Here is a 16,289-nt window from a genome sequence, read left to right as displayed (position 1 = left end):
CATATTCTTCAGCCCTCATCATCTTCATCTTTGTTTTATTCTTATATCCATACTGTAATTATTTTAAAATGTTTACCATTAATCTTTTTGCTAAAGTTTTCTGAGTCATCTCTTGGTTGCTCAAGGATACAGAATTCCCTGACCTGTTACCTGTTTAAAACTATTTTCCTATTGTCTTTGGTTAGAAAATCTTTATCTTACACTTTCTTTTCTACTGTTTTTGGAAAATGCTGTTCCACTGATGTGTTGCTTGGTATATTGTTTTTAAGATATTTGATGCCAGTCTAATTCATGCTCTTTCTCTTGTAAGTTTTCTTTTAATTTAAAAAAAGTTTTGGACTGGAGACTGAGACATTTTTTCTTTATCTTAAAGTCTAATAATTTTACTAGGGTATCTCTAGGAGTTTAATGCTGTGGGCCAATTTTCCCTAGTATCTGGAGACCCTGTTAACATGCAGTTCAGATTTCCTTTTATTTCTGGAAAGTTTTCTTGAATTATAGCGTTACCAACCAAACTTGGGTCCACCCACCTGCACGCAGTAAAGCCAGTCTGTTGACACCAGGTTATGGTGAAAGAAAGTGCAGCGTTTACTGCAGGGCACCAAGCAAGGAGTCCAGGACAGCTAGTACTCAAAACACCTGAACTCCCCAGTGGGTTTCAGGAAAACCCTTTTAAAGGCAAGGTGAGGGAGAGGAGTCCCAGGGTATGTGGTCAGCTCATGCATAGTTCTTTGGTTGATGGTGCGGTAACAGGGCCGTGTCACAGGGGTGAACATTATCAGTTCTTAGCCTCTAGTAGGCCTGTGGGGGCTGTGTGCTCATGGTCAGCAAGTAGTTAATGTTTTCCATTTGGTGGGCGTTTTAACATCTGTAAGACAGCTCAGGAAATGATACTAGTATCTAGGTACTTCAGAGAGAAGCTAAAGCAGAGGATATTGGGGAGGGGTCTGTCCCTGAAAGGTTTCCTCTTTTTCTTCCATTTCAGGTAATTCTCTGTCCTGTTTTGTTTCTTTCTTTATCTCACTTTCATTCTCTTAGATTATTTTCCTGCTTTTCTTTAATGCCTATTATTACATTTTTCATTTGAATTTATCATTTGGGGGCATTGTAATTTACTTTCATTTCTATTATAATCTTGATTTTCTTTCTTTCCTGAGTTAAATCTTGTTTCATTTCTTTCTGCTTTTGGTATGTTTTCCTTCTTGAGTTTTGACTTTCTGATTCAAGGCATTTAAAAAATAACATCAAATATTTGTTTAAGCATATTGAGTTCAGTTTGGAGTACTCTTTTCAGGCACATTCCATAAGCGCAGTATGCCATAATGCACTAAGACATATGTAGTATATAATAAATTTACTTTTCTTATGTATAACTAGAATGATAGTATCTATGTACTGTCCTTAGGAAAATTAAGTGAACAATTACCAAAATCACTCTCAGTAGGGCTTAATTATCTTGTAGAACCCCAGTTAGGAAAGACTGATTTGAGGTTTTCATTTTCTTCTGCCCCTCCCTGTCCTTTCTTCTTTTATGTGTGGGGATTTCATTAGCTGAATTTTTGTGTGTGTGTAGATAAAGATTTGCTTACGTCGCTACATTTTGGGGGGCAGGACTGGCAGTTTGAGGTTAATTTTATGAGTCCTAGTTTAAGAACATCTTCTGTCAGTGTAACAAAACATAGTTTCTTTCTTTCTTTCTTTTTTTTGGCTGCGCCACACGGCATGTGGGATCTTATTTCCCAGACCAGGGATCGAACCCATGTCCCCTTCAATGGAAGCACGGAGTCTTAACCACTGGATCGCCAGGGAAATCCCCAAAACATAGTTTCTTTACTGGGTGTCTTGTTTGGGGGTAGGGAGCAGGAGATTGAGGAGGAAGGGCTTTGCATCCTTTGAATGTTTCAAAAAATTCTTTAATCTTGCAGGATCTTAAAATCTCTCCCCTGCCATTTCTTTTTCCCTTAATTGTATGGTTTCCAAAAGACAACTGGCTTTTCCTTTCCTTTTTTTTTTTCTTTAAATTAATAAACTTAATTTTTTAGAGCAGTTTTATCCTGAAACTGAGTGGAAAGTATAGAGGGTTCCCAGTTCCCATATATCTCTCTTTTTTTTTTTTCCTTTAGAATTATTTTATTAAATCGTAAATGTACAACAGCTTCTTAACTCTACACACAGACTTAAATTTTTTTTAAAGGAAAAACGTTACGTCTTATTACACCATGATCCTGGGTAGTAGCTTTTCAAAACGTTGAGAAAAATCTTAAAAAAGGTTTCACGTCACCTGAAACTTACAAATTTAACATTATCAAAGAAGGAATGCTTCTACACTCTTACAAAGACCACTAGAAAGAAACAATTAAAGAGCTAAGAAACTGTCTCAAAGGCTTTTTTTTTTTTTTTTTTTTTACAGTCCTTCCTCTACAGTAAGGTAATGTTATTAAATAATCCAGTCCATTCACAAAATGGTTCTCTGCATCTGCTCTGGTGTCTTCTGCCATATCACTGCGTATTTATGCATGACTGAGATAAGAGTTTCCTTAACGTTGTTACTTCGGTAACCTGAAGCTGTTCTGTTACCTCTGGGCTCTCATCCTCTCCTATTTATACAGTGAAGCCCATGGTAAATAGGAAGAAGCCCAATATTGGCTTCTCCCTCCATAACCCCCACTTCCTCCACTGCCTCCTGGACCATAGTTTCCTCCACCATATGGTCCCCCATGTTCCTGCTACCACCAAAGTTTCCACTCTTCGTAGTTAGAAGGTTGCTGGTTATAATTTCTACTTCCATAATTTCCTCCTCCATAGTTGTCATAACCACCTCCATAGCCCCCACCCTGGTTGCCATATCCAGGTCCTCCACCACCATATCCTCCTCTTCCTCATCCATAACCAGGGCTACCTTCAAAATTGCCACCTCCAGGCCCTCCTCCATACCCATTATAGCCATCCCCAAATCCACGACCACTTCCATATCCATCAGATCCTCCTCTGGAGTTACTTCCTGGTCCTGGTCCAAAATTTCCACCACCACCACCACCACGAGAATCTCCAAAACCGAAGTGGCCTCCTGTTCCACTTTTAGAACTTTGGACTTCCTGCATTTCTTGTCTAGACAAAGCCTTTCTTACTTCTGCATTATGACCATTGATAGTATGGTATTTCTGCAACACAGTCTTATCCACAGGATCACGGTCATCAAAAGTAACAAACCCAAAGCCTCTTTTCTTTCCAGACTGCCTATCAGTAATTATCTCAATGGTCTCAATTTTTCCATATTCCTCAAAGTAATCTCTAAGATGATGTTCCTCAGTATCTTCTTTAATTCCACCTACAGATAGCTTCTTCACAGTGACATGAGCCCCTGGCTTTCCAGAGTCCTCTCTTGCAACAGCACGTTTTGGCTCAACTACTCTCCCATCAATTGAATGAGGTCTTGCAGCCATGGCGGCATCAACCTCAGCCATGGATGAAAAAGTTACAAAACCAAATCCTCTTGATCTTTTGCTTGCAGGATCCCTCTTTACCACACAGTCTGTAAGTTTTCCCCATTGCTCGTAGTAGTTCCTCAAACCTTCTTCTGTAGTTTCAAAGCTAGAGCCACAATAAAGAGTTTACGGAATTGTTCCTTTTCTCTCTCCATCGCGGACTCCGTTGCTTCAGCCCGATTGGCCGCAGCCGAGCGAGATGAGCGAGATCTCCGCGGACGAACACGAACCGGCCTCGTCCTGGCGCTGTAGTGAGAACTGCCGCAGCTTGGGAAACAGCACCGCTAGGAGCACCTCCACTTGCGACCCGGTGCTGCTGCCACTGCCGCTTGAGCCGCTGCCGCCACTTTTCTAGAACCTTACCCCTGACTAACGCGTCTTCCCTACGTCAGGCTGTTGCGTACCCATGTATCTCTTGTCCTTACACAGGTGCGACCTCCCCAACTATTGACATCCTGCACCCGAGTGGTATATTTGTTACAATCCATGGACCTACATCATCATCGGTTTTAACACATGTATAATAACATGAATCTACCATTATAGTGCCATACAGAAGAGTTGCACTGCCCTAAAAATCCTCTGTGCCCTGCCTATTCTTCCCTCTCTCCTGCTAACCCCTGGCAACCACTATTATTTTTACTGTCTCCATAGTTTTACCTTTTCCAGAATGTCATATAACGGGAATCATATAGTATGTAGCCATTTCACATTGGCTTTTTTCACTTAGTAATACTTATCTGAGTTTCTTTCATGTCTTTTTATGGCTTGAAAGCTCCTTTCTGTTTAGTGCTAAATAATATTTCATTGTCTGGCTATATCACAGTTTATCCATTCACCTACGGAAGGACATCCTGGTTGCTTCCAAATTTTGGCTATTATCAATAAAGCCGCTGTAAACATCACTGAGCAGGTTTTTGTGTGGGCATAAGTTTTCAATTTATTTGGGTAAATACCGAAAAGCGTGATTGCTGGATCGGATAAGAGTATGTTTAGTTTTGTAAGAAACTGCTGAATTTCCAAAGTAGTTGTACCATTTTGCATTCCCGTTAGTAGTGAATGAGAATTCCTGTTGCTCCATATCCTCACCAGCATTTGGTGTTGTCCATGTTTTGGATTTTGGCCATTCTGATAGGTGTGTAGTGGTGTCTCATTGTTTTAATTTGATATATGATGACATATGATGTGAACATCTTTTCATATGCTTACTGCCATTTGTATATATTCTTTGCTGAGGTGTCTGTTCATGTCTTGCCCATTTTAAAATTTGCGTTGTTCATCTTATTATTAAGTTTTAAGGGGGTTTTTTTTGTATTATTTTGGCTAACAGTCCTTTATCAGATTTGTCTTTTGAAAATATTTTCTTCAAGTCTGTGACTTCTCTCTCTCTTTTTTTTTCATTCTCTTTTGATATTGTCTTTCACAGAGCAGAAGTTTTTAATTTTAATGAAGTCCAGCTTATCAATTATTTCTTTCATGGACTGTGCCTTTGGTGTTGTATCTAAAAAGTCATCACTATACCCAGGGTCACCTAGATTTTCTCCTATGTTATTCCAGTACCGTTTGTTGAAAAGATTATCTTTGCTCCATTGTATCGCTTTTGCTTCTCTGTCAAAGATCAGCTGGGTCTGTTTCTGGGCTCTCTCTTCTGTTTTCTTGATCTGTTTGTCTGTTCTTTCAGCAGTACCACACACTATCTTGATTAGTGTTGCTTTATAGTAATTCCTGAAGTTAGGAAGTGTCAGTTCTTTGACTTTCTTCTATTCCTTTAACATTGTGTTCTCTATTCTAGATCTTTTACCTCTTCGTGTAAACTTGAGAATTAGCTTGTTTGAGAGTCATAAAATAACTTGCTGGAATTTTGATTGGGATTGCATTGAATATTTAGATCAAGGTGGGAAGAACTGACATCTTGACAATAATGAGTCTTACCATCTATGAACATGGAATATCTCCTTTATTTCGTTCTTTAATATCTTTCATCAGAGTTTTATAGTTTTCCTCATATAGATCTTACACATATTTTGTTAACTTTATACCTAAATACTTCATTTTGGTGGGGTCCTAATGTAAATGGTAATGTATTCTTAATTTTAAATTCCACTTGTTCATTGCTGGTATATATGAAATGTGATTGACTTTATATTAACCTTGCATCCTGCAACCTTGCTACAATTGATTACTAGTTCCAGGAGTTTGGGGGTCATTTTTTTTTTTTTTTCTACATAGATGATGATGGCATCTGTGAACAAAGATAGTTTTCTTCCTTCCTGATATGTATTCTTTTTATTTCCTTGTTGTGTCATATTGCATTAGCTAGGACTCCCACTACAATGTTGAAAAACAGTGATGAGAGGGGACATCCTTGCATTGTTCCTTAGCATGAAAACTTCAAGTTTTTTGCCATTAGGTATGATGTCAGCTATGGGTTTTTTGTAGATGTTCTTTATCAAGTTGAAGTGCTCCCTCCATTTGCCTTTCCTTTTACACTCTTTTTCCTTAAAGAGTGGTGCCTGGAAGACAATTTCTTTGCATCTCGAATCCTCTTGAGTCCCAAATTTGTAATCAACTCTGACCTATCAAAACTCTTTCTCAGTATTTTCACGCTTAATGGGATTTTATGTCAGTCTTCAGTCTGCTGCTTGTTTCCCTCTTTTTTTTCTTTTGCACAGTTATCCTGGACTACTCTTGCTCTTCATGAAGGCTTATGGTAGGAACATATGGGCGTCCTAGGATCTAAGTATTTCTTTTTCTACTTATTTTCTGTTCCTTCTACTTATGCTGAGGGCTTGAGTTTTGTGTAGCTTCGTTCGTTCTTTTTATTTTTTTTATCCTGTGACTTTGCCAACATCGCATATTAGTTCTACTTGTTTTGTTTTGTACACTCTTTGGATTTTCTGTCTAGATAGTCATGCCATCTGGATGCTTTCTGATATTTATGCTTTTTATTTCTTTTTCTTGATTTATTGCACTGGCTATAACTAGTGAAATTTGTATTGAATAGAAGTGTGACAATGGATATTCTACTTTTGTTTTTGAGTACAGTGGAAAGTGTTTCATTTTTGACCATTAAGTATGATATTAGCTATAGGTTTTTAAAATATATGTCCTTTATCACATTGAGGAAGTTACGTGAGAGTTTTTTAATCATGAGCGCATTTTGAATTTTGTTATATGCCCTAAATGCATCTATTGAAATCATCATATAACTTTTCTTATTCTTTTAATATGGTGTATTACATTGATTTTTTTGAATGTTCAGCTAATCTTTAATTCTGGGAAAGCCCCAACTGATCATGATGTATTATCATTTTTATATAATTTTATATTTGATTTGCTAATATTCGGTTGAGGGTATTTTAATCTTTTTACCTGAAGCTAATTGGTCAATACTTCCTTTTTTGATAATGTCTTTTCTCAGGTTTTAGCATTATGATTAGCCTAATAAAATGAATTACCCTCTCTATATCTAAAAAGAGTTTGGGAAAGATTACTGTTATTTCTTCCTTAAATGTTTGATAGTATTTATCAATAAAGCCATTTAGGGCTTGAGTTTGCTTTGTGGGAAAGTTTTTGTTTTTGTGTGGCGCTTAAATTTTTTAAAAAGTTAACTTTTTTGATGTGTAGTTTATATATAATAAAATTCACCAATTTTAAGTTTCTAGTTCAGATGAATGTAGTATAATATCTACAACAATCATGTACTGGTCTTTTTTTTCTTCTTGTGATATTGATAGTTTTTTTTTCAATTTTATTTATTTTCTTATACAGGTTCTTATTAGTCATCCATTTTATACACATCAGTGTATACATGTCAATCCCAATCTCCCAATTCATCACACCACCACCCCCACCCCCCACTGCTTTCCTCCCTTGGTGTCCATACGTTTGTTCTCTACATCTGTGTCTCAATTTCTGCTGCAAATCGGTTCATCTGTACCATTTTTCTAGATTCCACATACATGCGTTAATATACGATATTTGTTTTTCTCTTTCTGACTTACTTCACTCTGTATGACAGTCTCTACATCCATCCACCTCTCTACAAATGACCCCATTTCGTTCCTTTTTATGGCTGAGTAATATTCCATTGTATATATGTACCACACCTTCTTTACCCATTCGTCTGTTGATGGGCATTTAGGTTGATTCCATGACGTGGCTATTGTAAATAGTGCTGCAGTGAACGTTGGGGTGCATGTGTCTTTTTGAATTATGGTTTTCCCTGGGTATATGCCCAGTAGTGGGATTGCTGGGTCATATGGTAATTCTATTTTTAGGTTTTTTAAGGAACCTCCATATTGTTCTCCATAGTGGCTGTATCAATTTACATTCCCACCAACAATGCAAGAGGGTTCCCTTTTCTCCAAACCCTCTCCAGCATTTGTTGTTTGTAGATTTTCTGATGATGCCCATTCTAACTGGTGTAACGTGATACCTCATTGTAGTTTTGATTTGCATTTCTCTAATAATTAGTGATGTTGAGCATCTTTTCATGTGCTTCTTGGCCATCTGTATGTCTTCTTTGGAGAAATGTCTATTTAGGTCTTCTGCCCATTTTTGGATTGGGTTGTTTGTTTTTTTAATATTGAGCTGCATGAGCTGTTTATATATTTTGGAGATTAATCCTTTGTCCGTTGATTCGTTTGCAAATATATTTTCCCATTCTGAGGGTTGTCTTTTCATCTTGTTTATGGTTTCCTTAGCTGTGCAAAAGCTTTGAAGTTTCATTAGGTCCCATTTGTTTATTTTTGTTTTTATTTCCATTACTCTAGGAGGTGGATCAAAAAAGATCTTGCTGTGATTGATGTCAAAGAGTGTTCTTCCTATGTTTTCCTCTAAGAGTTTTATAGTATCTTGTCTTACATTTAGGTCTCTAATCCATTTTGAGTTTATTTTTGTGTATGGTGTTAGGGAGTGTTCTAATTTCATTCTTTAACATGTAGCTGTCCAGTTTTCCCAGCACCACTTATTGAAGAGACTGTATTTTCTCCATTGTATATCCTTGCCTCCTTTGTCATGGATTAGTTGACCATAGGTGCGTGGGTTTATCGCTGGGCTTTCCATCCTGTTCCATTGATCTATATTTCTGTTTTTGTGCCAGTACCATATTGTCTTGATTACTGTAGTTTTGTAGTATAGTCTGAAGTCAGGGAGTCTGATTCCTCCAGCTCCGTTTTTTTCCCTCAAGACCACTTTGGCTATTCGGGGTCTTTTGTGTCTCCATACAAACTTTAAGACTTTTTGTTCTAGTTCTGTAAAAAATGCCATTGGCAATTTGATAGGGCTTGCATTGAATGTGTAGATTGCTTTGGGTAGTACAGTCATTTTCACAATATTGATTCTTCCAATCCAGGAACGTGGTATATCTCTCCATCTGTTTGTATCATCTTTAATTTCTTTCATCAGTGTCTTATAGTTTTCTGCATACAGGTCTTTTGTCTCGCTAGGTAGGTTTATTCCTAGGTATTTTATTCTTTCTGTTGCAGTGGTGAATGGGAATGTTTCCTTAATTTCTCTTTCAGATTTTTCATCATTAGTGTATAGGAATGCAAGAGATTTCTGTGCATTAATTTTGTATCCTGCAACTTTACCGAATTCATTGATGAGCTCTAGTAGTCTTCTGGTGGCATCTTCAGGATTCTCTGTGTATAGTATCATGTCATCTGCAAACAGTGACAGTTTTACTTCTTCTTTTCCAGTTTGTATTCCTTTTATTTCTTTTTCTTCTCTGATTGCTGTGGCTAGGACTTCCACAACTATGTTAAATAATAGTGGTGAGAGTGGACATCCTTGTCTTGTTCCTGATCTTAGAGGAAATGCTTTCAGTTTTTCACCATTGAGAATGATGTTTGCTGTGGGTTTGTCATATATGGCCTTTATTATGTTGAGGTAGGTTCCCTCTATGCTCACTTTCTGGAGAGTTTTTATCATAAATGGGTGTTGAATTTTGTCAAAAGCTTTTTCTGCATCTATTGAGATGATCATATGGTTTTTATTCTTCAATTTGTTAATATGGTGTATCACATTGATTGATTTGCGTATATTGAAGAATCCTTGCGTCCCTGGGATAAATCTCACTTGATCATGGTGTATGATTCCTTTAATGTGTTGTTGGATTCTGTTTGCTAGTATTTTGTGGAGGATTTTTGCATCAATATTCATCAGTGATATTGGTCTGTAATCTTTTTTTGTAATATCTTTGTCTGGTTTTGGTAGCAGGATGATGGTGGCCTCATGGAATGAGTTTGGGAGTGTTCCTTCCTCTGCATTTTTTGGGAAGAGTTTGAGAAGGATGGGTGTTAGCTCTTCTCTAAATGTTTGATAGAATTCACCTGTGAAGCTATCTGGTCCTGGACTTCTGTTTGTTGGAAGATTTTTAATCACAGTTTCAATTTCATTACTTGTGATTGGTCTGTTCATATTTTCTATTTCTTCCTGGTTCAGTCTTGGAAGGTTATACCTTTCTAAGAATTTGTCCATTTCTTCCAGGTTGTCCATTTTATTGGCATACAGTTGCTTGTAGTAGTCTCTTAGGATGCTTTGTATTTCTGCGGTGTCCGTTGTAACTTCTCCTTTTTCATTTCTAATTTTATTGATTTGAGTCCTTTCCCTCTTTTTCTTGATGAGTCTGGCTAATGGCTTATCAATTTTGTTTATCTTCTCAAAGAACCAGCTTTTAGTTTTTTTGATCTTTGTCATTGTTTTCTTTGTTTCTGTTTCATTTATTTCTGCTCTGCTCTTTATGATTTCTTTCCTTCTGCTAACTTTGGGTTTTGTTTGTTCTTCTTTCTCTAGTTCCTTTAGGTGTAAGGTTAGATTGTTTATTTGAGATTTTTCTTGTTTCTTGAGGTAGGCTTGTATAGCTATAAACTTCCCTCTTAGAACTGCTTTTGCCGCATCCCATAGGTTTTGGATCATCGTGTTTTCATTGTCATTTGTCTCTAGGTATTTTTTGATTTCCTCTTTGATTTCTTCAGTGATCTCTTGATTATTTAGTAACGTATTGTTTAGCCTCGATGTGTTTGTGTTTTTTACGGTTTTTTCCCCTGTAGTTCATTTCTAATCTCATAGCGGTGGTCAGAAAAGATGCTTGTTATGATTTCAATTTTCTTAAATTTACTGAGGCTTGATTTGTGACCCAAGGTGTGATCTATCCTGGAGAATGTTCCGTGCGCACTTGAGAAGAACATGTAATCTGCTGTTTTTGGATGGAATGTCCTATAAATATCAATTAAATCTGTCTGGTCTATTGTGTCATTTAAAGCTTCTGTTTCCTTATTTATTTTCATTTTGGATGATCTTTCCATTGGTGTAAGTGAGGTGTTAAAGTCCCCCAGTATTATTGTGTTACTGTCGATTTCTTCTTTTATAGCTGTTAGCAGTTGCCTTATGTATTGAGATGCTCCTATGTTGGGTGCATATATATTTATAATTGTTATATCTTCTTCTTGGATTGATCCCTGGATCATTATGTAGTGTCCTTCCTTGTCTCTTGTAACATTCTTTATTTTAAAGTCTATTTTATCTGATATGAGTATAGCTACTCCAGCTTTCTTTTGATTTCCGTTTGCATGGAATATCTTTTTCCATCCCCTCACTTTCAGTCTGTATGTGTCCCTAGGTCTGAAGTGGGTCTCTTGTAGACAGCATATATATGGGTCTTGTTTTTGTATCCATTCAGCAAGCCTGTGTCTTTTGGTTGGAGCATTTAATCCATTGACGTTTAAGGTAATTATCGATATGTATGTTCCTATGACCATTTTCTTAATTGTTTTGGGTTTGTTTTTGTAGGTCCTTTTCTTCTCTTGTGTTTCCCACTTAGAGAAGTTCCTTTAGCATTTGTCGTAGAGCTGGTTTGGTGGTGCTGAATGCTCTTAGCTTTTGCTTGTCTGTAAAGCTTTTGATTTCTCCATCGAATCTGAATGAGATCCTTGCCGGGTAGAGTAATCTTGGTTGTATGTTCTTCCCTTTCATCACTTTAAGTATATCATGCCACTCCCTTCTGGCTTGTAGAGTTTCTGCTGAGAAATCAGCTGTTAACCTTATGGGAGTTCCCTTGTATGTTATTTGTCGTTTTTCCCTTGCTGCTTTCAATAATCTTTCTTTGTCTTTAATTTTTGCCACTTTGATTACTATGTGTCTCGGCGTGTTTCTCCTTGGGTTTATCCTGTATGGGACTCTCTGCACTTCCTGGACTTGGGTGGCTATTTCCTTTCCCATGTTAGGGAAGTTTTCGACTATAATCTCTTCAAATATTTTCTCTGGTCCTTTCTCTCTCTCTTCTCCTTCTGGGACCCCTATAATGCGAATGTTGTTGCGTTTAATGTTGTCCCAGAGGTCTCTTAGGCTGTCTTCATTTCTTTTCATTCTTTTTTCTTTAGTCTGTTCCGCAGCAGTGAATTCCACCATTCTGTCTTCCAGGTCACTTATCCGTTCTTCTGCCTCAGTTATTCTGCTATTGATTCCTTCTAGTGTAGTTTTCATTTCAGTTATTGTATTGGTCATCTCTGTTTGTTTGTTCTTTAATTCTTCTAGGTCTTTGTTAAACATTTCTTGCATCTTCTCAATCTTTGCCTCCATTCTTATTCCGAGGTCCTGGATCATCTTCACTATCATTATTCTGAATTCTTTTTCTGGAAGGTTGCCTATCTCCACTTCATTGAGTTGTTTTTCTGGGGTTTTTTCTTGTTCCTTCATCTGGTATATAGCCCTCTGCCTTTTCATCTTGTCTGTCTTTCTGTAAATGTGGTTTTTGTTCCACAGGCTTCAGGATTGTAGTTTTTCTTGCTTCTGCTGTCTGTCCTCTGGTGGTTGAGGCTCTCTAAGAGGCTTGATGGGAGGCTCTGGTGGTGGGTAGAGCTGACTGTTGCTGTGGCAGTCAGAGCTCCATAAAACTTTAATCCACTTGACTGTTGATGGGTGGGGCTGGGTTCCCTTCCTGTTGGTTGTTTTGCCTGAGGCAACCCAACACTGGAGCCTACCTGGGCTCTTTGGTGGGGCTCATGGCAGACTCTGGGAGGGCTCACGCCAAGGAGTACTTCCCAGAACCTCCACTGCCAGTGTCCTTGTCCCCACGGTGAAACAGAGCCACTCCCCACCTCTGCAGGAGACCCTCCAACACTAGCAGGTAGGTCTGGTTCAGTCTCCCCCAGGGTCACTGCTCCTTCCCCCAGGTCCCGATGCGCACACTATTCCGTGTGCGCCCTCCAAGAGTGGGGTCTCTGTTTCCCCCAGTCCTGTCGAAGTCCTGCAATCAATTCCCACTAGGCTTCAAAGTCTGATTTTCTATGAATTCCTCCTCCCGTTGCCGGACCCCCAGGTTGGGAAGCCTGACATGGGGCTCAGAACCTTCACTCCAGTGGGTGGGCTTCTGTGGTATAAGTGTTCGCCAGTCTGTGAGTCACCCACCCAGCAGTTATGGGATTTGATTTTACTCTGATTGTGCCCCTCCTACTGTCTCACTGTGGCTTCTCCTCTGTCCTTGGACATGGGGGTATCCTCCTTGGTGAAGTCCAGTGTCTTCCTGTCGATGATTGTCCAGCAGCCAGTTGTGATTCTGGTGCTCTCGCAAGAGGGAGTGAGAGCACGTCCTTCTACTCCGCCATCTTGCTTAATCTCCTCCCTTGTATTTTTTTTGTCATTTATCCCTTGCTGCTTTCAATAATTTTTGTTTGTCTTTAATTTTTGCCAGTTTGATTACTGTGTGTCTCAGCGTGTTTCTCCTTGGGTTTATTCTGTATGGGACCCTGCACTTCCTGGACTTGGGTGGCTCTTTCCTTTCCCATGTTAGGGAAGTTTTCAACTATAATCTCTTCAAATATTTTCTTGGGTCCTTTCTTTCTCTCTTCTCCTTCTGGGACCCTATAATACAAATGTTGTTGCGTTTAATGTTGTCCCAGAGGTCTCTTAGGCTGTCTTCATTTCTTTTCATTCTTTTTTCTTTAGTCTGTTCCGCAGCAGTGAATTCCACCATTCTGTCTTCCAGGTCACTTATCCATTCTTCTGCCTCAGTTATTCTGCTATTGGTTCCTTCTAGTGTATTTCTCATTTCAGTTATTGTATTGTTCATCTCTGTTTGTGTGTTCTTTAATTCTTCTAGATCTTTGTTAAACATTTCTTGCATCTTCTCAATCTTTGCCTCCATTCTTTTTCCGAGGTCCTGGATCATCTTCACTATCATTATTCTGAATTCTTTTTCTGGAAGGTTGCCTATCTCCACTTCATTTAGTTGTTCTTCTAGGGTTTTATCTTGTTCTTGTTCCTTCATCTGGTACATATCCCTCTGCCTTTTCATCTCGTCTGTCTTTTTGTGAATGTGGTTTTTGCTCCACAGGCTGCAGGATTGTAGTTCTTCTTGCTTCTGCTGTCTGCCCTCTGGTGGATGACGCTATCTAAGAGGCTTGTGCAAGTTTCCTGATGGAAGGGACTGGTCATTGGCAGATGTTTGTTATCAAGGTAATCTGACCTCAAAATATAGTTGGGGATGTTCCCTTTTCATCTGCTTTTTGGAAGAGTTTATATAGAATTGATACTGTTTCTTCCTTAAATACTAAATAAAATTCACCACTGAAACCAGTTTCTTTTATAGCTATAGGGCTATTGAGGTTTTCCATTTCTTCTTGTGTGAGTATTTGTGTATCTTTTAAGGACTTTGTCCCTCTTATCTGAGTTGTGGAATGTATTAGTACAAATTTGTAATATTTCCTTGTTTTCCTTTAATGTTTATAGGATCTGTATTCATGTTCCCACTTTTATTTCTGAGATTGGAAATGATTCTTATATAATTTTCTCCTTATCAGTCTAGCTAGAAGTTTGTCAATTTTGTTGATTGTTTCAAAGACATGACTTTTGGTTTCACTAATTTTTTTCCTTATTGTTTTTCTGTTTTCTAGTGTACTAATTTTGAATTTCATCTTTATTGTTTCCTTCCTGCTGCTTATTTTGGGTTTAATTCACTAATTTTCTAGTTTTTTTTATGGGGGAAGCTTAGATTATTGCTTTGAAGACCAATTTTTTTCTTTTCTAATACATGCATTTAATGCTGTCAGTCTCTCTAAGCACCACTTTAGTTATATCCCACAGTGTTTAATATGTTGAGTTTTCATTTTCATTTACTTCACAGTATTTTCTAATTTTCCTTGTGATTTCTTTTTTGACCCATGTGTTGTTTAGTAATGCATTGTTTAGTTTCCAAACATTTAGGGATTTTCTGTTAGATTAATTTTGGATTAATTCTTTGTCATCTCAGTACATATTTTGCATGATTTCAGTCGTTTTAAATTTATTGAAACCTGTTTTATGGCCTAGAATAGCACTTATCTTGTTGAATGTTTGGTCTGTACTTGGAAAGAATGTGTTCCCTTGTTGGGCAGAGTGTTCTATAAATGTCAGGTTAAGTTAGCTGATCGTGTTATTCATGCCCTGCATATCTTTACTCTTTTCTGTCTACTTGTTGTATGCATAACTAAGAGAGGAGTGTTGAAGTGTCCAAATATAAATTTGGGTTTGTCTTTTTCTCATTTGAGTATGTTATTGTTTTCTCCCCGACATGTATTTTAAAACTGTTAGCCAAGGACATATACATTTAGAATTATTATATTGTTTTAATAAATTGATCCCTTTAACATTATGAAAATATGTCACTTCATCCCTGGTTACATTCCTTCTTCTAAAATCTATTTTGTTCAATAATAACATAGCCACTCTAGATGTCCTTTGATTAGTCATTGGATGTTATTTATCTTTTTCTGTCCTTTTAGGTTTAGCCAGTGTTCCTTTGTGTTTAAAGTGGGTTTCTTGTAGATAGCATATAGTTATCTCCAGTTCCACAGTCTCTGTCTTTTATTTGGGTATTTTGACCACTTACATTTAACTAATTATTAAGATGTTTGGTGTTAAATCTACCCCCTTGTTATTGTTTTCTATTTGTCCCACCTGCTCTTTATTCCCTTTTTACACTATTTTTCTGCCTTCTTTTGGATTAATTTAGTTTTTGAGTGATTCCATTTTCATCTTTACCATTGGCTTATTAGTTAAACCTCTATTGCTTAATTTTTTTTCTCATGGTTGTTGTAGGGTTTACAGTTCATGCCTTTAACTTGTCACAGCCTGTCTTGAAATGATAAGATACTGCTTCACGTATGTGGAAGAAAGAACTTACATCTATATATTCAATACTTCCCTTCCTTCCTCCCCTCCTTGGTGCTATTGTTGTCTTACATTTTATTTCTACAAAGGCTATAAACTCCATTATATGTTGTTATTATTTTTGCTTTAACTACTGAGTCATATTATGTGTATAAATGCATAACTTCAGAAGCTGTTTATTTACTTATTTTTAGTGTTGTAGGTCAGTTATACTTAAAAACAAACAAACAGACTTACAGAAAACATGATCAGATTTGTGGTTACCAGAGGCAAGGGTATGGAGAGGGAGAATGTGGTCAAAAGGTACAAACTGCCAGTGGTCAAAAGGTACAGACTGCCAGTTATAAGATAAATAAGTACTAGGAATGTAATTATAACATGATTAATATAACTAACACTGCTGTATGTTATATATGCAAGTGGTTAAGAGAGTAAATCCTGAGAGTTCTCATCACAAGGAAAAAATATTTTTTCTTTTTCCTTTATTTTGTACGAGATGATGGATTTTCACTAAACTTATTGTGGTAATCATTTCATGATGTATATAAGTCAAATCATTATGCTGTACACTTAAACTTACACATTGCTATATGTCAGTTATATCTCAATAAAACTGAAAGAAAATATTGGTAAAGTCATTTTCAGTCAACACTT

General features: G+C 37.4%; 1 protein-coding gene and 1 pseudogene across 7 annotated transcripts in view; one reads left to right on the top strand and one right to left on the bottom strand.

The window, feature by feature from the left end:
* FBXW11 (F-box and WD repeat domain containing 11) overlaps nucleotides 1-16,289 on the top strand; it is a 130,516-nt gene that overhangs the window by 54,855 nt on the left and 59,372 nt on the right. The gene's annotated exons all lie outside the window — the stretch shown is intronic.
* On the bottom strand, nucleotides 2,423-3,661 carry LOC137759751 (heterogeneous nuclear ribonucleoproteins A2/B1 pseudogene; annotated as a pseudogene).

This window comes from Eschrichtius robustus, chromosome 2, assembly GCF_028021215.1.
Source record: "Eschrichtius robustus isolate mEscRob2 chromosome 2, mEscRob2.pri, whole genome shotgun sequence".
Taxonomy (NCBI): Eukaryota; Metazoa; Chordata; class Mammalia; order Artiodactyla; family Eschrichtiidae; genus Eschrichtius; species Eschrichtius robustus.
Note: the sequence above shows the minus strand (reverse complement) of the source record. Positions and strands in the feature narration are given on the sequence as shown.